Consider the following 25,643-nt stretch of genomic DNA (forward strand, 5'->3'; position numbering starts at 1 on the left):
AGAGGAAAAAGAAAAAAGCTTTTTAATTGGGATAGGGGGAATTTGCCATTTCCCAGAGTGGGTTTTTTGCTCTTCTGCACTCCAATGCATACAATATCATTTAAGAAATTAACATAGAAAAAAAAGAAATAAATACAGAGTGAAAAGGTGTATTTGTTATATAATTGCACACTGTTAAGTTTTTAGTCACTATATGAACAACAGAAGACGCGTCCTTAAAAGGGTGCTCTGCTGTTAAAAAGCACCGTTCACCCACTGACGTGAGCCTCTACGCTGCAATCCTGTTTGGCGAGAGTCAGCTCTGTCCGAGGCCATGGACAAACGCTGGCACTGAGGCTGCGGTCCAGCCCCTCAGCTCTGTCCGAGGCCATGGACAAACGCTGGCACTGAGGCTGCGGTCCAGCCCCTCAGAGCTGTCGGAGGCCATGGACGAACGCTGGCACTGAGGCTGCGGTCCAGCCCCTCAGCTCTGTCCGAGGCCATGGACAAACGCTGGCACTGAGGCTGCGGTCCAGCCCCTCAGCTCTGTCCGAGGCCATGGACAAACGCTGGCACTGAGGCTGCGGTCCAGCCCCTCAGAGCTGAAGGGTTAGGACAGCTACTGGGCAGCTCAGCGCCCTCCCTGAGTGTCAGGTGGTAAATGATGGCAGACCTGTGTGGTCACTTCCTGTCTTTTAAGAACATGTAAAGCGGGCATGATGGGCACTTACTGATTCACAAACACGTTTTACATGCCTGCCATTCAGTGTTAGACCCCACGATTCTATCGATTCCCAGAAAAAGTTCCCCCTTTCCCTTCTCATCTCTGGGTCCAGAGCAGCCATCCCCAAACCCACAGGCCATCGGTTGAGTGAACAGCTCAACCCATCACCCTCCTGTCCATTCTCAGGAAGACCACCCAGGAGCTCGTTCGGTTCCTCTTCCTATGGCACTTCTCCAATCCCCTCCCCCACCCGTCCTGAGCTGCCTGATGGACACTCTCAGGTCGGAGAACCAACCCTGCCCACATGAGCAGCCCACCTGGTGTGCCCTCTGCTTCCAACCTGGGTGGGGTTAGGCAGAGCCAGAGACGAGGCCTCACAACTGGACGACTACAGCTTGAGGTGAATTCCATCAAGTCAGTAGCTGTGGCCAAGCAACGTGGTCAAAGCAGAGGGGTGACCAGATAAAGCCTCTTGGAGGAGGTGACACTCAAGCTGAGACCTAAAGGATTGAGGACTCAATGGTGTAAACAGCAACAGGAATGGAGATGTCAGGTGGACAGATGGACAGACAGGAGTCTGGAGGTCAGAAAGGCTGGGGTGGAGACATAAATTTGAGAGTCACCAAAACCCTGTAAATAGCATTAACACAGACACGAACAGACGGTGACAGACATGAGCACCTAAGGAGAGCCCAAGGCTCACGCCCCGATGGCCAGGCAGAGATGCAGGGAGGCAGAGACGACCCCTGCAGGGACACCAAGGACAAACACACGTAGCGGGAGGACCAGGAACTAGGGGAAGAGTGTTGCAGGGAGGGGGTGGTCATCAACTGAGTCCACTGCCAGCAGGCAGGCTGTGCTGGAACAGAAAGGAAAGAAAAAAGAAAACATCTCCCAGAGCTCTCTTCCCTCGAAATGAGCAGCAGAGGCCTTACCGCCGAGAAGGAGTGAGACGGACAGACTCTCAAATGGACTTCCTACTCCGCAATGACCTGGAGAGCCCAGCCCGACTCCTCAACGTGGGTCTGAGAAGCTGGGTCCTTACACGGCAACTCCCTGTCCTAAGTTCACGCAGTGGCTCCTTCGAATGACCTGGGAAGCCCAGCCCGACTCCTCAACCTGGGTCTGAGAAGCTGGGTCCTTACACGGCAATTCCCTGTCCTAAGTTCACGCAGTGGCTCCTTCGACCTGCGCGGAGACGTTCTTTTTCCAGCGTGGGTGTGAAGGGGCGGGCGGACATGAGAGACAGTTAGGGTCACAAGAACAGGGCCAAGGATAAACGAAGCTCTGGGCACTGCAGAGGGTTGAATAGTGTCCCCTGAAAATTCTTATCCACCTGGAACATGGAAATGTGACTTCCTTTGGAAAAAGGGTCTTTGCAGGTATAATCAGTTAACTTAGAAGGAGGTCATGCTGGATTAGGGTGGGTCCCAATCCAGTGACTGGTGTCCCTACAGAATGGAGAGGGGAAGGCCACGTGATGAGAGGCAGAGAGGCATCAGAGGGAGCGCCCGCCAGCATCTCGACCTCGAGGTCCAGCCTCCGGAACTGAGAAGAGGTCCCGCTGTTTCAGCCACTCGGTTTCTGGTCACTGGTTACAGCATCCACAAGAAACAACAGGGTGCCACTTCAGAGCTGAGCAGAAGCAGCCCTGCAAACCTAACACAGCGACCACCAAGACCGGAACCACAGGCCTGGGTGGCTGGGAAGCGCACGGAGAGGAGGAACCAGGGCTGTCGGGACGCACGGTGGCACCAGAGCCAACCTCTCAGTTCTTACACGCGCTCTTAGCCTGAGGTTAAGCATGTTATGGCACCCTCTCTCGTACCCTCACCACTGCCGAGATGAGAAAACCGAGCTAGAGGCATTACATCACGTGCTCAAGGCCTCCAAGCCGAGCGCTGGCAGAACAGGAAGTCCAGCATGTGGGCACGGCCGACGACAGGCAAAGGCAGCACTCGCTTGCACAGTAGCCACTGATGATGGGTGACATCCAGAAATAGACATAACACGGAACAAAGCAGGAAAATTAGAAGTGAAACCCTGTAAATACAGTGTGCTCCCCAACGTGGGGGATATTTTCTGCACACACGTACTCAAACGATACAACAGACAAAAGGAAAACACAGAAGCCTACTGCGTGGTTACTTCCTGAAAAGGAAATTATACATTTTCCCCTTACTTTTATGTTCCTAATTTTCTAAAACATTTTTATTATTAAACTGCAAAAGCTGAAGATAAAAACAGAGACAATGTAACAGTTTTGTTGAAGAGGACATCTTTCTAGAACCACATTGGTGTCTCAGGAGGTACAGGAACAAGGGCCTCTAAGAATGAGAACAGGACAGATGGAGGAACTGAGGCAGTGGAAGCAGATCACCTGTCCAGGGAGTTCAATTTTGGGGGGCGGGGGAGTACGTTATATAAGCCTGGGGCCTGTGTGCAGGCGGAAGAGGAGCCCGAGGAAGAACAACAGGTGGAATGGTTGGTAAGTATGTTCTCCGCTGAAGACAACTCCTTCAACAAGAGAGGAAGGAGGCAGGTGCAGACAGAAGTCTAGATGGACGGGGAGGGAGAGGCCAGCTGGTGCTAGAAGGTCCTCTGTGTGATAATTAAGAGCACAAGCCCTGGAGGCAAACAACTCAAGTTGACCATGGGTTCCACGGATTCCTGACTGTGACCTTGCTAATTACCTAATCTTCCTGCCAGGTCAGCCTCTGGAAAGGGGGCTAGCCATGGTACCTGCCTCCGAGTTGATGTGTGGACCACAGGAATCACACAACATCCTCACATGGTGCCTGGCACAGCCAGCACCTCACAAACACGAGCGAACAGCATTGGGATCAACAGGCCCAAGTGCAAGTTCACCTAATGCCACGGGAATGCCAGCTAGAGGGCCCAGGTTTGAACGAACTAATTCCAACGGGCAAACCTTGGAGTGCTCTCCCAAGAGCTCTAATATAAAGCCTACGCCAAGGGGAGGAGCATCAACTCCAAGCACAGCCCTGCCTGGGCCTTCTCTCTCTGCCCAGAGAACTACTCGCTGGCTCCCTCTCTCCCCTCCTCCTGCCCTCTGCTCCAGTGCTTCCACCACCCTTTTTAAATGAAGCCCCAGCCATCTGCATGGCCCACCGGGCCTTCCTTTTCAGCACCGCCTGTCCCACCAGCTGAGAGCTGACACTCATCCCGCCAGGACAGGCGGGGGTCTCGTGGCCATCACCAGCTGCTCCCTGGCACAGCCGAGCCTTGAAGAAGCGTTGTATTGAAGGTACCCCTGCCCCTTCATAGGATCCTTTCTCTGAGCAGCTGACAAGCTCAAGCTGTCCCATGTGAGAGCAGGCAGAACAGAGCCTCTTTCGAAGGCACATGCCCTGCCCTGCACCCCTTTCCTTCCCAGCCTCCCTGCACCCCACTGTGGATTGGCGGCCCTGGGGAACCTTGACCACCACACTCCTCAGTCTACCTCTGACTCTCAAGCACACTTGCTATCCTGACCATTCTCTCCCCGACACCCCAAAAGCCTCTCTGCCTGTAGGCTCTGGCCTACGCTCGGGTGTCCGTCCAACCTCTGATCCCGTCTTCATGAGCTTCTCTCCTCTGCCCATCCTCTGCTGCCGTCCCTGGGGCTGTGGCAAGGCTTCTTCTCAAGCTACACCAATAGGTCTCCAACCTTCAGAGACTCTCGGGTTCCTCTCTCCAGGAAAGGGCAGTCCTGCAACTCTAAAGCTGCACAGGGGGAGGGGGAGCCACACTGCACAGGGCCGTCTCCAGCTGCGGGACCCCCGGTCCCTGCAGGCACCCTGGGCCGAGGCCTTGACGTGCCCTGGCCAGGTCAACCACCACATGTTCTCCAATCAGTGCCACTCAGGTGGCTTGGTCTCGGGCCTTTACCGTAACTACTGAGGACACTGGGCTTTTGTTCACAGGGTTTTATCTATGGACATCCACTACATCAAAACGGAGAGAGACATTCTAGAATTGTCTGGTAAGCCTGTTATATGTCACCATACAGGACATTTTTACAAGATAACGGGAAAAGAACTGGGTGAGAAGAGCGGCAATACGACGTTAGCACGCTCTGCCAGCCTCCGGAGGAGAGCAGACCTCACTTCTGCTCCTGCGCGTGACCTGTCACTCATGTTTTGGGTGAAGCACACAAGGAAAATGCAGCCTCACGGACAGGGAGTCGGAAAAGGCAGGCGCATTTTATCAGTGGATAGTCTTCCGGGATACTACATCAAAACTCCGCAGCGGTGTGTCCCTAAGGCAGTCCTGCCCTGAAACCTAACTATGTCACTTCTTCGAACGGCAACATGGCATGCGATGGTTCACCCCACTCTGGCGCTCTGAACGATCTTTTACCCACTTGTGAGTGAGTGGCATCACACACAGGCAACTTGGAAAATACCAGTCCACTTGGTTAAGCAGACCTTCCAAATGTAGGCACATTTCGTTACGTAATGTTAAAAAAAGCCTTTCGTTAGCATTCCCACCTACCTCCTAAGAAAGCTCTCAAACTCCCAGTAGCAGAATCATGCTTTCCAAAATCCTCATTTCCATCGGAAAGCTCAAATTTCAGCACTGCTAACAACACTGTTAGTCATTCTCCTCGAGGACCTGGTGGGCTTGTTCTTTTTCAAGAAAATGCCTGCCAATACCCTGTGTAAACAGCCATCATTCTGTCAGCTGTCCCCTCAACTCTGAACCCCAGGGCGTGCGCGGCTCCAGACTCAGTTGCATCAGTGCTTCGGCCCACTTCCCATTCCATCTCCCAGACAAGCAGGAGGATGGGGCTCGCTGCCGTTAATTCCAAGAATTCTGATTACTTCATCAGGACATTGAACTAAACTGGATTTATTTTTATTTTTATTTTTTTTGCCACGAGTTCCTGGTGGTGAAGAATAGGACGACTACGGTAACTGCTGTGCCTGGTTTGAGCACAGCCTCAGGGACAGCCCTTTCACCCACCGCTGCGCTCCTCCCATCGAAGCAAACACCATCTTAATGTGACTCTGAAAGGAGCTGGGACCTACGGGCCCCCAGGAGTGCACCGATCCCATTTTGAGATTTCTTGCTCTAAGCAGTGATTCCTCCCAAGACGTCAATCACCACCTGAATAGACAACTCCTGAAGGCCCACCTCCACCTGATGGCTCCTCAGAGCACCACACTCCAGCGTACACAGTCAGTGATGCCACAACTCTGCTGTGCGTCCTGCCTCAGGGGCTGGTACCACTCAGTGAAGCAATGCCTGTCCTCATGGAGCTCAGAAGCAGCAGGGAGATCAAGGAGATGGTGGAGATTAATGAGATGCGAATGCCCTAGGAAGGGTGTCTGTCCCCAAGACCCTCTGAAGAACTCGCAGGGGGAGGAGCAAGTGTAAGGACAGATGCGCTCTGGATGCACGGGGTGGGACGGCCTCCTCAAATCCCCCAACGCAAGACGCATCCATCATCTCCCCACCAAATGCAAAATAGCCACCCGGATGCCCAGGACAGAAACCTGAGGTCATTACTCCTTCCTCACCTCCCATTCAGCCACCAGCTGTACCACCCTGCCCAGACCCCTTCCTCTCCACACCGGCATGGGCATGGGCCAAGCTCAAGTACCACGTGATGGTCCTGATCAGGTCAATCTCCTCCTTCAAACCCTCGTCAGGCCTCACAGAGCGAGTGAGCCCTCAGGAAAAAGTGCCAAGTCTGTACCAAGGCTCTGACCTGTCAACGCCACTCCCTCTCCACCCTGCACAGCTCCCAGCCCTGGACGCGCCACTGAGCGCTCCTCCGCTCGATAAACGATAAACGGCGCTAGTGCCACGCCGATCACCCTGCTCTGGGTGCTGGAGAGAAGGGGGGAAGGGAACCAACCGGCTGCTGCATGAGAACACTCAGACCAGCTCCTCAGCCTGAAACACTCCTGCCTCCCTGCCAGCTCCCCCCGCCAGCTCCCCCCCGCCTGCCAGACAGGCTCCAACCGAGCGACCCATCGGGCCCCAGCTCTTCTCCTGGGAGTCAGCGCTGAGCTGGGCCAGGTGAGCTGCCTGGGACCCACTAGCCTTGCACTTCTTCCTGCCTGCTTGTCAGGGTCCCCGTTAAACAAACTCAGGAAGGGCCTGGGCGGCGCCCCTTCCAGGACAGCTCACAGCCTCAGCACTGAGCAGGGAAGGTGCTGAATAAGCCTCTTTTTAAAGCTTCATTGTTGGAAGTTTTCATATGTCCCCTTTTCCCCTCTTTTACCCCTTCCAGCCCACCCTGCTGAGTAAGCATTTCTTAAACAAACTCCAGTCGCAGTATTTGAGAATACATGAAAAATACTTTGTCATCTTCTCACTAGTTGTCAAATGAAGAAATGCTAAGAAAATTACAACAGCCAAGATTTGGAAGCAGCCCAAGCGCATTAGATGAGTGGATTAAAAAAGCTGTGGTGCATTTACACAGTGGACTACTACTCGGTCATAAAAACGAAGGAAATCTTACCCTTTGCAACAGCTTGAATGGACTTGGAGAGCATTATGCTAAGTAAGCCAGCCAGAGAAAGACAAGCACCACATGATTTCATGTACATGTGGAATCTAATGAACAAAATAAACTAACAAACAAAACAAACAGACTCACAGAGACAGAGAGCAGACTGACAGCTGTCAGAGGAGGTTTGGGGGCTAGGGGACAAAGGTGGAGGGATTAAGCAAAAAACAACGCACAAAGACAAACATCAGTGACTACCAGAGGAAAAGCGGTAGTGGAGGGAGAGGGTAAAGGAGGAATAAATGGTGATGGAAGAAGACAGGGCAGTAAAAAGAAAGATGCATAGAAAAGTTTTGTGAAATCAAAAAAATTCAGCATCACACGGGGAGGTGAAATCACTAAAAAATAAATAATTTTACTAATTTTCAAAATGAATTAAAGGCTCAAAATTATCCTAAGAAGGTAAAGAAAGCCTTTCAAGCCCTAGTTGCTTTGGCTCAGTGGATAGAGCGTCAGCCTGTGGACTTTAAGGGTCCCAGGTTCAATTTCCTGTGAGGGCACATGCCTGGGTTGTGTGCTCCATCCCCAGTAGGGGGCGTGCAGGAGGCAGCCGGTCAATGATTCTCTCTAACCACTGATGTTTCTCTCTCTCTCTCCCTCTCCCTTCCACTCTGAAATCAATAAAAATATATGTTTTAAAAAAGAAACACAAAATGCAGTGTGGCTGTGCATGAAAGAAAGAGAGAGCGCGCGGAGGGAGGGAGGGAGGGAGGAAGGAAGGAAGGAAGCCTTTCCAGACAAGATGCGAGCAAAGATGGGGGAGAAAGGGAGGTCACTAAGGGACAGGGTTTGCACAGCTGCCATATACATCCACGCCCTGAAATAACACTCCTCTGGAGCCATCAGGAAGAAAGAATACGCAAGTTTCTCAGGAAGCTGTCTTCTCATAACATCAGCTACCATTACCATAGTGAAAGCAGGACCACCACCTGCAGAGGGCACCGTGGACCGGGCACGGGTCTGAGTGCTCACACATGACGCCCACCCAGGAAGGAGGTGCCAGTATGCCTGACTTACAGATGAGGAGACAGACAAAGACGTCTTTTAAAAAACACACCCAAACCTGCAAGTTACAGAGCTGGGTTCTAACTCAGGCACTCCCAGGCCTTGCAGAACGAGTGGATCTCTCGCTCCCTAGAATTCAGAAATGATTTTTAAGTTCCTCCAACAATATTTTAGAAACCTAATGGAGAGGCTTTACTCTCTCGTCTAATTAGAAAGTGTCCAGAATTTTTAAGCTGTAGTTTATTAACTACAGTGTCTATAATCCTCACTGGGAATACATTTTATAATTGCCACAGGACTGAGACAGGAGACACATAGATACACATAAACACACAATTACCCAGAAGTAAACAAGAATATGTTCAACCAATGCCCTTAGTATTCCAGTTCTGACAGGTTAAAGAAAATACGCATAGTATATTCCTCCTTGATAAAAGGCATCATTAGGCTTGGAGCAGCTAATTATTAAACCATAATAACCTTTTATCAAAGGCAATATAGGTTTAACTGGATAATATCTCTCTTTGTGTTAATCCTCACCTGAGGATATGCTTTATTTTTTTATTGATTTTAGAGAGCGAGGAAGGGAGAGAAACATTGATGTAAGAGAAACATAGATCAGTTGCCTCCCCTGACTAGGAATCGAACCCACAACCTTTTTGGCACAGGAACAATGCTCCAACCAACTGAAGCACCCCGCCAGGGCTGGATAATATCTTAAGAATTACCTTAGCCTGGCGAGTATCTCAGTGGTTGAGTGTCAACCTATGAACCAGAGGTCACTGTTCGATTCCTGGGCAGGGCATATACCCAGGTTGTGGGCTCAATCCCCAGTAGGAAGCGTGCAGGAGGCAACCAATCAATAATTCTCTCTCATCACTGATGTTTCTATCTCCCTCTCCCTTCCTCTCTGAAATAAATAAATAAATAAATAAATAAATAAATAAATAAATCCCACTAAAAAATAGAAGAGAATTCCTTAGCCCTGGCTGGGGAGTTCAGTTGTTTGGAGCGGCGTCCCAATACACCAAACTTTCAGTTTCAACCCCCAGGTCAGGGCACATTCAGGAAATCAACCAATGAATGCATAAATGGGTGGAACAACAAACCGAGGTTTCTCTTTCTCTCTCAAATAAATAAATAAAATTAAATAATAAGAATTACTTTAGCCGAAACCAGTTTGGCTCAGTGGATAGAGCGTCGGCCTGCGGACTGAAGGGTCCCGGGTTCGATTCCGGTCAAGGGCATGTACCTTGGTTGCGGGCACATCCCCAGTGGGAGGTGTGCAGGAGGCAGCTGATCGATGTTTCTCTCTCATCGATGTTTCTAGCTCTCTGTCCCTCTCCCTTCCTCTCTGTAAAATATCAATAAAATATATTTAAAAAAAAAAAAAGAATTACTTTAGATAATCTTGACTTGGTCTTTTAAACCATTAAGTTTTTAGAAATGGCTTCTCCCCAGAACTGTAATTTAAGAAGTCAAGTAAGGAAATACTTAAGTCTTCGAGAAACACGGAAGAACACTGCTCCATGAGAGGGGCAGCCTTTGGAAGGCAGCAGTGATTTCCACCGGTCCCTGTGATTCTGACAGCAGGCACTGCCAGAGGACAGGGCTAAAAGTTGTAAAAAGCTCTCAGCACCCCATTAATCCACTGACCAACTCAACCGGCTACAACTGCCGGGAGTTCTTAAATGAGAGTTCTGGAACCAAACTCACAGCTTTAAAAAGAAGTGGTTCTCTGGGATGGTGAACACAGAATACAATACACCGAAGATGTATTACAGAATTAATTGTACCTGATCCCTATGTAATGAGTAACCAATGACACCCCAATAAAACCAAAAAAAAAGAAAAAAACTGGTACTCCATTCCTTTTGCAGAACAATGAGATGTTCCAGTACTCAATATATACACCTTCTCCACAAATATTTAGACAAGTTTCTTTCTTTCAATACTGTTACATTCAGTTTTGTAAATTACTTCTCTGATCTCAGTTTGAATTTTAGTTTTTTATCCCCTCATTCTATATTCACAAAACCAAACATTTAATTGAACTATCTATTTCTTAATTTCTCTAACCACTCTGATCACAAAAGCAAACCTGAACTCGGAATTTACACCAGGGCTAAAAAATTCTAAAACCTTGTGCTCAATGCCTTACCAGACTTACACTAAATAGGGGTTTCAGAATAATAGGGCATGCCATATGGGCAAGCCCAGATAATAAAATTGAGACTATTACCAATCCACTAATGCTAAAAGCCAGAGTGTACACAGTAAGAATTTAATCCAATTCAGAGACCGACATGAGCCAAATCTTTTGGCCCGAGAAAAAAACAATCCAATGAAGAAACTATAGTAAATGCCGACACTGCACACCAAAATAAAATCAATGTTATTCACTCAAGTATTAGCTACAAAGCCAATTGATGGTGGGTAAGTCCACAGATACTCCGAAGACCTTTCCCAAAGATATTTGAGGAAATACAACTTTTCCCATCAAATCAGTGAATAAAAGATAATCAATCAAAGTGACTGGGCATGAAAAAGATTTTCTTGAAGAGGTTTTACTTTTTAAAAAATTTCAATCCATATTCTACAGCCTTTGGCAATCTTTTGACTCTCTTCTGAGATTGATTAAATCTGAGGAAACTTACTTCCCACTCCCCTCAAAATCAGAAGTAATTCAAGATATAAAATGAAGAGAAATCTTTATTAAGGGATCGTCAAAGTTCATTCTGTTTAGTACTTGTCTGCTGTAAACTCAGATACACAAGCGGGATGGTTTTGGTCTAGTGGCCGTGTTCGTTTAAGAAAGTGTCAGTTCCGAGGCAAAAGTGCAGACTGAACAATTTCCTCTATAGGCAAAATTGGGGTTTTTTTTGGGTTTTTTTTGTTAATCCTCACCCGAGGTTATTTTTTTTTAATGTTTTCTTTTTTATATATATTTTTATTGATTTCAGAGAGGAAGGGAGAGGGAGAGAGAAACATCACTGATGAGAATCATGGATCGGCTGCTTCCTGCACGCCCCCCCGCCCACCCGGATTGGGGATGGAGCCCACAACCTGGGCCTGTGCCTGACCTGGAACCAAACCGTGGCCTTCTGGTTCAGAGGTCAACGTTCAACTACTGAGCCACAGCCCGAGGATATTTCCTCCACTGGTTTTTACAGAAAGTGGAAAGGAGGGGAAGAGAGACAGAGAGAGAGAGACATGGGAGAGGCACATAGGTTGGTTGCCTCCCATAGGCGCCCGGCAGGGCCAGGGATCAAACCCTGCAATCCAGGCCCATCCCCTGACCAGGAACCGAACCTGAGACCCTCCCGTGGGTGGGCCAACGCTCTAACCACTGAGCCCCGCAGCCAGGGCTATAGGCACCGTGTCTGCTGTAAACTGGGGTGTCACACGGGAGGGATGGTTTTGTCTGGTGGCCGGGGGAACCATGCCAGTTAGCACAGGACATGGAGCCTCAGCACAGGGAGGGCTGCGAGTGCGCCAGGCCCCTCACACGTTGCTTTCCTAAACGCTCACCTTCTAGGAAAAAGGTGCCCGCAAAAGGCCGTGAAGCCAGCAACACTCAAGGTGCGAGGCTCAGGAAGGACAGGGGCCCGCTGCCCAGCCGGGGTGGCCTCTCACCCTCCCAGCGACACCCACTCGGCAGCTCTGGCTGTTCCAGTGAAATCCAGCCAGGCGCTGCCACCGGTTCGCCGGGTGGAGGTCCCACACTATCTCCACGTTGGCGGCACCGGCTCTGCCCCCAGCCACAAGCCCAGACTTGGTAAGGGAGCAAAAAAGGAACTGCCTGTCCGCTTTGGCATTATGTACCTTCCGGAAGGATCCGGGATAGACCCCATCGATCTTACTGAAATTCAAACAAAACCTTCCTTTCAGATAAAGGACCCTCCACCCCGCCCCACCCCCCAAAAAAGCGACAGCTTCAAATTAGAAAACAAAGTCGCATAGAAATCGGATGGAGGATAATGCTCTGAAGACCTTATCCAGGATCTGGAATTTCCCACAAAGCAATTAATCCTAAAAAATAACAACCAACATATCTTCTTAGTTAATAACCATTTCATAAGAGACTCTGAAGGATCAAATCTTTGGGATCAGGATCAAATCTTTGGGATCAGACTACCAGACAGACACCAAAACGAACAATACAAAAAACCCCAAACCACATTCCCCAAACCAAAGCTACAAACGCGCCCTCCCCGCCCCCCGAGGTGAAAATCCGCACAGCACTGTCCCCCTTGGGCGCGCGGACCCCATCCTCACTACAGCGCTGCCCAGGAGGACCCGGGGGTAAAGCCGCCGCTTCCGTGCGCTCGCCACGTCGTGCGAGGGGCGCACCTTCGTGGGATCAGCCACCGATCCGCAAGGAAAACCCCGAGGCTGTGTCCCGGGCCAGGGCTCGGCCTCCGCGGGTGGGACGGTCAGCCAACCCCTCCCCCACCCTCGCCCGCGGCCAACAAGACGCCCGCCCGGGCGAAGCAGGGCACCAGCCCCCGAGGGCTCCCCCGCTCCCCTCCCCGGTCCCCCCGACCCCGCACGGCGGGCCCCACACCGTCGGGGCGGAGGGTCCGGGAGCGCGCGGCGCTGACAAAGGCGGCGGCGGCGGCCGCGCCATCTTGTCGCGGGGCCTGGACGCCCGGCCATTCATCAGGGCGCGGGGGCCGCGGGGACCCCGGCCCAGCCCTGCCCTCGGTCCCCCCCCTCACCACCCGCGTCCACCTCCCGCCCACCTGGCGTCCACCTGCCCCGCACGCAGGCTCCGCACCGCGCGAGGCAGAAAACAGCGAGAAAGGGCTCGCCATGGGGCTGCCTCCCACTTTCCGGTAAAAACGGGGCCGACCGACAGCCGCGCTGGTGTAGACGCTCCCGGCACAGCCCCTCTGGGCTCCGGCCTCACATCCCCCCCGAAGGCCCCGGCGGCCGCGCTGGCGGCCCCGCTTCCTCATTTCATCGTCCCCCTTCACCGCGTCGTTACCAAACCCCAACTCCTAAGCCGCCCGGAAAGAGCCATCCAATGCACGACGTCCCCCCCGAGAGGCCGGGCGCCCACACCCACTGCAGACCCGTCGCCTTTGTTCTCGCAGCCCGGCCGCCGGCCCCGCGCGGGAGGGGCCCGGCTGCAGACCCGGCCCGGTCCGGAGCTCAGACCCAGGACCCCGCCCAGAATCCCGACAGGACCCCGCATCCCATCCCGGACCCTGACTGCGGGCCCAGGCCTGGAAGCCAGGACCCAGGAACCCAGAACTCGGACCGCAAGCCTGGACCCAGTTCCCCGGACCAGAACCCCGACCTGGACCCTGGACCCCAGATCCCGGCCCCGGAGGCGAATTCCGGACCTGGGACCCCTGGCCTCCGCCCCGACCCCGGCCGCCGCCCGCAGGGTCCCCCGCCCCCCCGCCCCACAGACCCCACCCGGGCGGGGCAGGAAGACGCGGCCCGCGGCGGGTGGGGGCGGGGGACCCTGAGGGAGGCGACCGGGGGCCGCCGGGAGGGCCCGGGTCCGGCCGCCGGGCAGGGGCAGCAAGGCCGGGGCCGCGGGGCCAGGCCGAGCGGGGGCCGCCGCGCTCACCTCGGCACTCGTCCCGCCGGCTGCGCCCGCACTCCGCGCCTCAGCCTCGGCCGCCGCTCCGGGAGGGGTCGCGCTCGAGCCGCTCCGCGGGCGCTGCGGCAGGTGCGCGGCGAGGTTCGGTCCGGTCCCGCGGCGGCTGCTCCTCTCCGCGCCCGCCGCCGCCGCAGCCGCCTCCGTCCACCCTCAGACGCCTCCAGCCATCGATGGGCGCGGCGGCCCCTGTCCGCAGCCTCGGGAAACCCCACGGCCGCGTCACCGCGCACGCCGCGCGCACGCACGGCCCGGCCTCCCCCCTGGCGCGCGCACGCACGCGAGCTTCCTCCTGCCCCGGCCCCGCGCGCGAGGCAATTAAAGGGGCCGCGCCCTCCCCGACCGCCTCGGTTACGAGCCAGGCAGGCGCGGGTGGGGGCCGCAGGGTGGGGGCCTGGTCCCGCCTCGCCTCGCCCCGCCCCGCCCCAGCACCCCGAACTCCCATCCCGCACAGGCGCCCGCGGCACCCTGCCCCGCATGCGCCCAGCCCCGGCCGCCCTCAGCCCATGGGTCCCCGGAGCTGGCTGAGGTCGGCCTCCAGGGCCCCGCGGGGACAGGGCCGGGCCGGTGCGGGCCGTGCGGCCTCGAGGTCCTGCGGGAACGGCCACCGGGGCGGGGCGGGGCGGTCCGACCGTCACGGGGAGGGATGGTCAGCCTGGACTTGCTGCTGGGAGTCAGCGGGCGGCCGAGGGTGGGCATGGACCTGTGGGGCCGGTCCGCGTCTGCAGCCTGTGGTTTCCTGGCCCTGCGTCCCCGGAGCGACCGGCCGCCACCTCCCGTCCTTCCGGCTGATTTCTGGCTCCCGGTTCCAGCGATGCCCCGCCACCTGCCTCTGAACCGCGAGGCCTGCAGCCCGACCCCAGTCACCACCTAGGCCTCAGCCCCCGGCCACCTCCTCCCTGCTGGGCTGAAGGCACCTGAGAGCGGACCAGCGCCCAGCGGTGCCCTCACCCCCAGCGGTGCCCTCACCCAGGCCACAACCTCAGGGCCCGTCACCCCCCCTCCCCACCTGTCTCTGTGCCTGTGTGTCTGGGTGGCCCTGCAATCCAGCCTGGAGCCCGGGCCTTCCCACCCAATGGGGGCTGCTCTCCAGGTCACAGCAGCCCACGGGGCCTTCCCTTCCACACGCCAACCCATCCTTGCAGCCCTTCCTCGGTTCCTGGCACAGGACGCTCCAGGCTCATCCCAGGCCTTCCCTGCTCCAGCCCTAAACTCAGCCATTTTCCCAAGGAATCCTGATTCCTCCTAGTGCTTAGGGGCCGGGATCAGGGCTCCAGGAGTGCTTGGTGCTCCTGGGGTGTCATTGCCTGTGGTCCCTGCCAGTGGACAGAACCAGGGAGCACATGTATGTACACACACACACTACCCCCCCCAGGTGGCCAGCTTCCCATGGCCTCCACCCCACCCCCACCCCCCACAGGGACTCTGGCCTCCAGGGAGCCACCAGGGTCCCCACCCCTGCAGAGAGGTTCACCTTCATCAGCAGAGCAAGAACCAAACCAACTGATTGCTCCTCTGGATAAAGCTGGCAGTTCCTATCGCCCCCCCCCCCCCCCCCCCGCGCCACCAAACCTGCAGGTCGCTCTGCCCTCCGAGCTGTGGGTCCTCTCTGCTCCCTACACACGGAGGCCACCATGCTTAGCAGAAGGGATGGCAGAGGAGGGGGAGGAGGAGGAAGCGGGAGGAGAAGGGAGCAAGTGGGAATGTGGGCGGAGGCCGACCAGGCAGGGGAGCTGGAGGGGTGAGTGGTCTGTGGGGATGGCAGGAGGCCTGGGGGACCCTCAGAACCCTCACCCAAGGGCCACGGCGGGCACCAGGCTGCAGGCCTACCCGCATCAGGGGCCCTTACAGGCCTGGCCCAGGCTCTCCTGCCCCCACCATTATCCCGGGGTCAGCTCTTCCGAGTTGCACCAGGGCTGCAGGGCAGGTACCCTGGACCGCTGCCCACCCCGGTGGTCCCAGGGTTTCGGGGGCAGCCCTGGCACCCCAGCTAATCTGTAGGTGGGCAGGGTGTGGCAGCACCTTCCCTGAACTTGCCCTGTGGCCTCGACCTGAAGTCCTCCTTTATGGGTTTATGCACGGGGTGAGGGTGAGGGTCAAAGGGAAGGGAAGGAGCAGGGGGCCTGGGTCCCTATTCCCAGATCCCCTGTGCAGCCAGGCCCTCAGCCTTCTGTGCTGTGCACCGAGGGGCCCAGGCACCCCCTGCCCACGCCGGTTCCCAGGCCGCAAGGCCTCTCGCTTTGGAGCACGTGACTGGGGTGTGGTCAGCTCTCAGGCACCCACAGGACCTCAAGGGTCTGAAGGCCACTGTGGGGGCCCGTGCTCTCGCTGCCCTTACCCTCCCTCCCGCCCAGGCCTCCTACAGTTTTGGCCCCAGCTGCTGCGTGGCCCCTCCTCCACCGGTGTAAATCCAGGCCTGCGGTGGGTGGGGGTGAGCTCCTGTCCAGGCGGCAGGAACCCAGGCTCCTGATTTCCCGGCCTCGCACCCTTCCTCTGGAGACGTGGCGGAGAGACCAGCCTGTGGCCCCAAGTCCGCAGCTGCACTGGCCAGCAAGGCCCAGCCCAGGGCCAGGCCGACCGGCAGCTGCAGCGCGGAGCAGGGCCCTGGGAGCGGGGGAAGGAGGCTGCCCAGGTGCCGGGCTGAGAGCCAGGCCTTCACTGAAAACCCGGGGGGCGCAAATGCATAATTTAGACGCCCCCCCCCCCCCCGCCACCCACCCCATCTGCTCTTCAGCAGGACTCGGCCTGCCAGGGAAGTAGGTCTTTTTAAACGTCAATTATTCAAGCAATCTGTGCACAGAAGCAGGACACGCGCCCACCCGGGCGCTCCAGGCCCGGCTTTGAAGGGTCTGCCGGGTCCTGCGGAGCGCGGTCTGGCTCAGTCACGTGGGGCTGGCGCTGCTGCCAGTAAGTGAGACAGGAGCCTGACCCGCCTGGAGCCCCAGAGGATTAGGGAGGAGGGAGAGGGAGGGGAATGTAGGTAATCCAGACGCGATAATTAGTCCCGCGGCTTCGAGGCGCAGGGTTTGGTGACAAAACGGGGTCAGGATAGCGTAGCAGAGCCCCTGGTGCAGCAGGCAGCAAGGGAGCGAGAGAGGAGCCGTGTGGGTGCTGAGGGGGGCGGGCGGGGGCTGGTGGTCTCAGAGCCCAGGGAGGGGTCAAGGCCCCAAGATGGGTGTGGCCGGCAAGGTTGGGCATCAAGGCCCAGGAGGCTGGTGTGCTGGGCAGATGGCCTGGCCAGCCCTGGGGAAGGGTGCTGGCATTGCCACTGCTGCCAGCGCCCCAAAGGACCCCTGCACCCTCCCCCTGGCTCCTCCCGCCCCCCCGCCCCGCCCCAGGGCTGTAGAAGCAGCCCCTCTCCCCCGTTCCTGTCCCCAAGTCCCAACCATGGCTCTTGTGACCTGACCTCTGAGCCTGGCACCCCCTTTGGTCAGGAACTGGACATCCCTTATGGGAGGCGTGGGGAGAAGCGAGGCCTGCTCCAGCGATGGGTCTGGGAGCTGCAGACACACACGAATGAGGGGCTGCTCAGGGGGCGAGGCACCTTCGGTTGAGAGCACAGACCTCTCTAACAGAGAAGGACGCAACCAGGAGCGGAGGCGCAGTCAGACCCTAGGGTGGTGAGCTGCAGAAACTTAAAGCAGCTGGTGTGAAAAGAGGCAAAACTGACTGGCCCAGGGAATGAGTCCATGTGCAGAAGTTGGGTATCAGGCGTGGCTGGATCCAGGCGTTCACCGAGGCCGTGAGGCTCCCCACTTGGCTCTGCTCCCACCCCCTCCCGTGGTGCTTCCTCTTCTCTCTCCCCCTCTGCCTGGCGGGGAATGGCTGCCTCCTGTCACCCCCAGCCTGGAAGCCAAGGCTCTCCAAGGCTCCAGTGGCCCGTGTCGACCCAGGAAGCCTCTGAAAGGCCTCACTCGGACTCCGTGTGGTCCTGGAGGCAGGGGATGGAGGAGCCAGAGGTAGGGCCCTCCTGGGACACCCCAGCTCCCACAGCTAAGTGCTGTCTCCAGGGAGGCAGGCTGCTGGGCAGGGAAACAAGGGCATCCCCTCCGCCTGTTGGCTAAAAGCAGGACCAAGGCAGCGCAGGCCCAAGCTCCTGGCTCCTCCTGGCCCCGCCCTGCCTCTGGCCTCTGGGCCCTAAAACCGGATGCTGGGCCAGAGCCTGGAGGGACAGGGCTGGGCAGGCTGCAGCCTGCCCCTTGCACTCTGCCCCAACCCTTGCAGCTGCCTGGGGGACATCCAGAGTGCCCCAGGGGCAGTCAGGGCTCCCACCCACCCAGCCCCATTTCCTGTGGGCCGGGCGGCTCCTGGGCAGGGAGGCCACAATTGTTCCTGAGCTTCCCGCAGCTGCCTGCAGGCGGGGCGGCCGCCAGCCCAGCCCAGCCCAGCCCAGCCCAGCCTAGTGCGGCTCTGCCCGAGGCACATCCCGGGCCTGGGCCTGGGCCGCTGGGGGCACTGGAAGTGCGATGCAGACACTCAGAGGCCTGGCGGGGGGGCAGGGTCAGGAAAGGGCACACACAGACACCCACACCAATGCACCCGAGAAATGAGGGGACAGGGAGACTGGAGGAGAGAGGCAGGCCTTGGGCTCTGAGCCCTGGAGACCCCTCTGGCACCCCACCCTGCTGCTCCCAAGCCTCCTGTCCGCAGGTTCCCTCGTCTCCCGCTGCCAGCACCTGCCAGGGAAACAGCGTGCACCTGTGGCACCAGCAGGCGGGGGCGGGGGGCGGGCATTCCAGCCCTGGGGGTGCCTAGCGAAGCCCTCCTGAACCCTATCAGGACCCCCAGGACAGTGACAGCTCAAAGACAGACTCGGAGCTGCCCTGGAACTGCCCTCTCACCCCAGGGAGCTGCCCGAGGTCTCCTGATGCACAGATGAGATGCCACGAGGGGCCGTGTCCAGCGCCCCAGCCACGGGCAGAGCAGCCTTCCCTGAGGCAGGGGAACAGGGTCCACCAGGACAGGGGCACGGGGGCGGGGCCATCTCGTACCCTCAGTCACATCTGTCTCGCCACACCCACCACCTGGGTGTTGTCACATGACGCCCCGGCCCTGGGGTGCCCGGAAGGAAGGGCCCTTTCCTCTGAGCCTTCATCCTGGTTGCTGTCCTGACTGCCCCAAGGTCTCCAACAGAGAGACCCCATCAGCCCGGCCGGCGTGGCTCAGTGGTTGAGCGTCGACCTATGGACCAGGGGGTCACAGTTTGATTCCCAGTCAGGGCACACACCTGGGTTGTGAGCTCGGTCCCCAGTGTGGGGTGTGCAGGAGGCAGCCAATCAATGATTCTCTCTCATCATTGATGTTCCTCTCCCCCTCTCCCTTCCTCTCTGAAATCAATAAATATCTATATACATAAAAACCTAAGCAACCGAACAACCGGTTGCTATGATGCACACTGACCACCAGGGGTAGACACTCAACATAGGAGCTGCCCCCTGGTGGTCAGTGAGCTCCCACAGCCAACCTCCCACAGCTGCCAACCTCCTGCGGCCGGACCGCCGGCCAGGCCGAGGGTCCCCACCCATCCATGAATTCATGCACCAGGCCTCTAGTGTGTGTGTGTGTGTGTGTGTGTGTGTGTGTGTGTGTGTAAAAGAAAGACCCCACCATACTGCTCCTCCCTTGAGGGGGCAGGTCAGCCCTGTGCCCGAGTGGCCGTGTCCCCACCCTCCCCTCTGATCAGCCCGGCAGGACGTCTCCACAGGGAACTTCCTCCCCACAGGGCATCTTGCTTCCCCCTGCCCAGAGGGGCCTCTCAAGCCCTCCCAGGACTCCCGGCTCCCAATGTAGGCTCTGCCTCACTAGCTACGTGTTCATTTTACGTTGGGGTAAAATTTACCACGTAAACCCTCTGAAGCGTCCCGTTTAGTGACATTTGCATATCACACGATGGTGCAGCCGGCACCTCCGTCTAGTGTCAGACCATCTTCACCACCTCTGAGAAAACCCCACACCCTGAGCAGCACTCCCCTCTGGCCCCAGCCCCGAAGCCACTGACCTGCTCTCTGTCCCTGCATCTGGGTGACCTTTCCTGTCTGCGTTCCCTCACTCAACATTCCCTCACTCCTTTTTGTTTAAAAAGGAGTTTCCGGCCCTGACCGGTTTGGCTCAGTGGATAGAGCGTCAGCCTGCAGACTCAAGGGTCCCAGGTTCGATTCCGGTCAAGGGCATGTACCTTGGTTGCGGGCACATCCCCAGTGGGGGGTGTGCAAGAGGCAGCTGATCGATGTTTCTCTCTCATCGATGTTTCTAACTCTCTGTCCCTCTCCCTTCCTCTCTGTAAAAAATCAATAAAATATATTAAAAAAAAAAAAAAAGGAGTTTCTGTCCCTCACCTCCGCCCCAGTGCTCCTCCCCCAGGCGCCCCTAGCAAGGCCCACACGTCTTTATCTGTCACCTGCTGATGGACATGTGAGCTGTTTCTACCTTTCGGCCACTGTGATTAGAACTGCCATGAACTGTGCCGCGCCAGCACGGCCAGGGGTGAACCTGAGGGCGGGTGGGGTGTGAAGGATTAGAAAAGACAGACAAGAGAAGAAAGCTGGGGCTAGGTGGGACGCTGCTCTCTGATGCAGAGACAGTGCCAGCACCTGCAAGCCGAGTCTTTATTTTATAGCCAGATTCCACGAGGCAAAGGAAGGGCGCAGTCAAGATGTTCACAACGTTCTCGTGGGTTTTCAATCCACTCAATGACGTGCACCTGAACTCTTTCAAGCCCACGTCACTCAGCCTCCTGGGACCACAGGTTCGGACCATAAGGTCAAGCTCACAGCCACAGCCTTTGTGGCTGTCACTGTGCTGGGACTTGCACGTGGCTTTGCCACGAGAGGATCGCGGCCTCTCCTTAGTCCGAGGCTTGAACCTGTCCAAACGCTCGAGCCGCTCTCCGCAATGAACATCTGTTTTCAGTTCCTTTGAGCATTTGCTCAGGGGTGGGGTTGTGGGGTCTTTGGGAGCTCTAAGCCGAGGGACTGGCACACTGTCTTCCACGGCAGTCCCACTGGCCTACCCCCCAGCAGCCACACACTCGGTCCAGGTTCTTGCCAACACTTATTACTGTCTGCCTTTTATTTTTTTATTTTTGCATTCTTTTTTAAAAATATATATATTTTATTGATCTTTTACAGAGAGGGAGAGGGATAGAGAGTTAGAAACATCAATGAGAGAGAAACATCGATTCAGTTGCCTCCTGCACACCCCCTACTGGGGATGTGCCCGCAACCAAGGTACATGCCCTTGACCGGAATCGAACCTGGGACCCTTGAGTCCGCAGGCTGATGCTCTATCCACTGAGCCAATCTGGCGAGGGCTACTGTCTGCCTTAAAAATATATATTTTTATTTATTTATTTCAGAGAGAGATGGGAGAGAATCATTGATCAGCTGCTTCCTGCACACCCCGCCCCCCCACCACTGGGGATCGAGCTCACAACCCGGGCATGTGCCCTGACTGGGAATCGAACCGTGACCTCCTGGCCCAGCCACCGAGCCACACCGATGAGGCTGAATCTGTTTCTGATTGTGGTGGTTGTGGGCTGTGAGTGCTCTTGTGTACTCGGGACACTAGACCGGTGTCAGGTATGTGATTTACAAATATTTTCCTCCTGTCCCACCAGCTGTTTTTTTCACTCTGTTGATAGCGTCCTTGAGGCACAGACTTTTAATTTTGATCAAGTCCCATTTACCTCTTTTTCGTTTCTGTGTTGCTGTGGTTTGGGTGTTATATCTAAAAGAGCCATTGCCAGATCTAATTCTGGCTCCTTCATTTTCTTCTAAGAGTTTTATAGCCTTAGGTCTTACATCTGGGTCCCCGGTCCATGTCGAGTTGCTTCTGTGTGTGGGGCGAGGCGGGTCCCACCTCACCCTGTGGCGTGGCCGTCAGTCCTCCCAGCGCCATCCGACGAGGACGCTGTCCTCTCCCCGCCTCGGCCGTGGCACCTGCTTGGAAACCCTGGGCCCACGGGTGTGAAGGCTGATTTCTGGGCTCCGTCTGTCCCTCCGGCCTCTGTCCGTCCGTCTGTCCGCAGCGCCACGCTAGTGCCACACCGTGGCTTTGCCGCCGGTTTAATCAGGAAGCGTGGGGCCGCCAACTATGTTCTTTTTCAAGGTTGCTTTTGGCTGCTCAGGGTCCCTCGAGATTCCACGTGACGTATAAAATAAGCTGGAACACTCACTCTCCAGAGCTTTTTCTCAATCCTTTGAGAATTTGCTTCCCCAGCAATTGTTGTCAGTTTGGTTCAAATAAACTCATAAAAACTCTCACCTGGCTGGCGTGGCTCCTCGAGGTTGTGGGTTTGAGGTACGCACAGGAGGTAACCAATCGATGTTTCTCTCTCTCTCTCTCTCTCTCAAATCAATAAACGTATCTTTGGGTGAGGACTAAAAATAAAAATAAATAAAAATTATCTAGAGACTTGAACATTTTTTTGGGGGGGGATTTTTTATTGATTGATGGATTGATTTTTAGAGAGAAAGGAAAGCTGCATGGGGAGAGAAAAGACAGAGAAACAGACAGACATGGATGTTTGTTCCACTCACTGCTGCAGTCGCTGGCTGATTCTCGCAGGGGCCCTGCCTGGGGAGTCAGACCTGCCTTGGTCTGCGGGATGATGCTCTAACCAGCTGGCTGCCCAGCCAGGGCCGAGGTGTGGACGTGTTTTTTTTTTTAATATATATTTTATTGATTTTTTTTTTTTTTTTTTTTTTTTTTTTACAGAGAGAAAGGGAGAGGGATAGAGAGCTAGAAACATCGATGAGAGAGAAACATCGATCAGCTGCCTCCTGCACACTCCTTACTGGGGATGTGCCCGCAACCAAGGTACATGCCCTTGACCGGAATCGAACCTGGGACCCTTGAGTCCGCAGGCCGACGCTCTATCCACTGAGCCAAACTGGTTAGGGCGGTGTGGACGTTTTTTAAGTCCACATCACTGAGGCACATCTTGGGGTGGCTGGTTCTGAACCCCGACAGAGTCATGCGGCCAGGGCAGCAGGGACCAGCACGAGGTCCAGGGCTGGACTGAGGGGCACGTGCATCGTGGCCAGGAGGCAGGACAGGGCTAGGCCTTGAGTGCCGGGCCGGGGGCACCTCAGAAGGAAGGAGGGGGCCCTCTCTGTCCCTCACCTCCGCCCCAGGGCTCCTCCCCCAGGCGCCCCTAGCAAACAGAGCACCTGCTCACCCCACATGGCTGCCATCTTCCACTTCCCAGAGCCTTCATAGCTACCGGTGCCTGGTTTTGTCTGCAGAGCAGAGACACCCGCCCCCGCCCCCCCCCCCCCCCCCCCCGGCTCTGGCGCAGCCTGGAGAGGCTCTGGATATGGGGGCCGTGCCAGCTGCTGGGGGCACACGTATTGCAAGGGGTCTCGCTCCTGGAGGCCCCCGTGTCCCATCCTGCTGAGCGCCCTTACTTCCGTCGGACACCCAGGGACACTGTTCAGCCCGGGGTCCCCTCCTTCCGCTCCCTGCCTGGGGCGAGGCAGGTGACCTGCACCCTCTTGCCTTCTGAGCCTGCCTTCCTTCTGCCCTTTGCCCCACTCGGGACTCCAGCCTGTCAGGACCTAGGGCAGCCGAGCACCTCCATCCACCTTCGGAAATGGAGGTGGGGCCAAAACTTGGCTCAGTGGATAGAGCGTCCGCCTGCGGACTGAAGGGTCCCAGGTTCGATTCCGGTCAAGGGCACATAACTTGGTTGCGGGCACATCCCCAGTGGGAGGTGTGCAGGAGGCAGCTGATCGATGTTTCTCTCTCATCGATGTTTCTAACTCTCTATTCCTCTTCCTTCCTCTAAAAAATCAATAAAAAATATATTAAAAAAAAAAAAGTGGAGGTGGGTGCCAGGGGGCTGAGGGAATGTCTGGGTTCTGGTGTGGGCTGGGGGGGAGGGGAGACAGCAAATACCGGGGCCCCAGTGCACCCTGCAGTGTCCCTGTCCCCAGTCCCGGGGTTTGATCCTGCAGGGCCTCCACAGGGGACCTCCATCTGGACTTCGGCTCTCCCTGTGCTCCAGGGCCTGAGGGCTGTTTGTCCGGGATCCTGCCCCTGAGGCCCAGCCCACCTGTCACCTGGGAGATGATGCAAGGTGTGCCAGGAAGGCGCAACCCCAAGCAGGCAGGAATGGGGCCAGCCGACCCTGAGAGGGTGGAGCTAGAGGGGGTGGTCTCAGAGCTCGGAGGCTCTGTGGGCAGGAGGCCCGAAGGTGAAGGAGGAGGTGGGCCGGGACCCCAGGCAGCGGGGTGCTGGGTGGAGCTCGAAGCACCCCTGGTTCCTCCTGGGTGGCCGGGCCTGCAGGCCTGGGTGTTTTGGAAACCAGCGGTTGGGACCCAGGGGTGCTGCCTGGAGCCAGGGCCCCTGCAGTTCTCACTTTGACGTCAGCCTGGGACTGTGTCTGCTGTTCTCTCGGGGCTCACCCCCAGGGCTCACCTGCCCTGGGTCCCCCTGGGGGCGCCTGAGCCTGCCAGTCAGACTTCTGATTGGCCCCATTGCCTCCAATTGGCCCCTGGGGGCTGTGGCCGGGGTTGGGGTGGTGTCAGATCTTGGGTGGGCACTGAGGTGGGAAGACCTCTGAGGGAGACCACGGGGAGAAAGACCCGCAGAGGGTGCGGGGCTGAGGGTCACCGCTGAGGCGGGGGCCATGGTGCCCGCCCCTGCTGCCCGGCTCTGCCCACCATGGGCCCCGAGGCCAGGCTCTGCACAGAGGCAGGACAGGCAGCACCCCCCTCGGCGAGGGCTTCACCTTTTCCAGCCTCAGTTTCCCCTTTGTGCAGGACCGACCTCCTGGCTCCTGCCCCTGGAGCGGGGCTGCAGTCAGGCCTGAGGTTCTTGGTGCATTTAGACCAGCCGTGGGCAAACTACGGCCCGCGGGCCGGATCCGGCCCGTTCGGCTGTTCTATCCGGCCTGCGGCCTGCGGAGCCGAAAGAGCAGAGGGTTCTCTTGCTCTTCCCTCCGCTCCTTCACCAGCAGCAGTGTTAACATGGCAACGTCGGGAAACACGGCCGCAGCTCCTTCTTCTGAGTGGGCGGATTTATATCCCCATTCAGTAGAAGGAACAACCTCTCCATCTTCCAGAGGCTCCTTGGAATGCCCGCGGAGGCGTCCCCGACATCACCCTGGGAATGCGTAGACACGTTATCGTGGTGATGTAGGGAGACACGCCCCTGGAGAGCACAGTATCAGAGCATTAGCTAAAAAGGAGACCAACAACACTGTTCCCACTGAAGTGGATGTTTTAAAGACCAAAAACCTTTCAACCCAGTCTACATGGCCATCTACATCTACGTCCCGGGCATAATTTGGAAGTTGCACTAAAGAAAATGTTTAATTTACTGTTTACACATTTTGTTCTTTTCTATTTGTTTTGGTTTTAAATTATTTTATTATATTTAAGTTTCATTTGAAAGGCTTTTGTACCTTTCCTTTGTTAGGCAATTTTATTTTGCCTTTGCCATCTTCAATATAAGGTATGTTATTGTACTATGATTCCTCCATTTGTTGAAGTTTCAAATTATAGTAATTAGTGTTTACATTCTTCTTGTTAAAATGCTTGAAATGAATAAAACTATTGAAATAAAAAAAGAAAAAGACCGTACCCTTTTATGTAATGATGTTTACTTTGAATTTATATTAGTTCACACAAACACTCCATCCATGCTTTTGTTCCGGCCCCCCGGTCCAGTGTAAGAACCCATTGTGGCCCTCGAGTCAAAAAGTTTGCCCACCCCTGGTCCAGAACATGAAAGCCCCGAGACTGCGGAGGAGCAAGGGGCCCGGGGCCGGGCTGCTGGGGGTCCGCTGTGAGGGG

At 56.2% G+C, this 25,643-nt stretch overlaps 1 protein-coding gene across 3 annotated transcripts in view; it reads right to left on the reverse strand.

Moving 5' to 3' along the window:
• GNB1 (G protein subunit beta 1) overlaps window positions 1-14,066 on the reverse strand; it is a 65,494-nt gene extending 51,428 nt beyond the window's left edge. For 2 of the 3 annotated variants that reach the window (XM_080654204.1, XM_080654205.1), the window contains exon 1: window positions 13,816-14,058. The gene's annotated coding sequence lies outside the window, so the exon portion shown is untranslated. Of the gene's footprint in view, window positions 1-13,815 lie in introns of all 3 variants that reach the window. The other variant, XM_080654203.1, reaches the window with a different exon arrangement.
• Between the last annotated feature and the right edge of the window lie 11,577 nt (window positions 14,067-25,643).

The sequence above is a fragment of the Plecotus auritus genome (assembly GCF_963455305.1).
Source record: "Plecotus auritus genome assembly, chromosome: 2".
In the NCBI taxonomy this organism is placed as follows: domain Eukaryota; kingdom Metazoa; phylum Chordata; class Mammalia; order Chiroptera; family Vespertilionidae; genus Plecotus; species Plecotus auritus.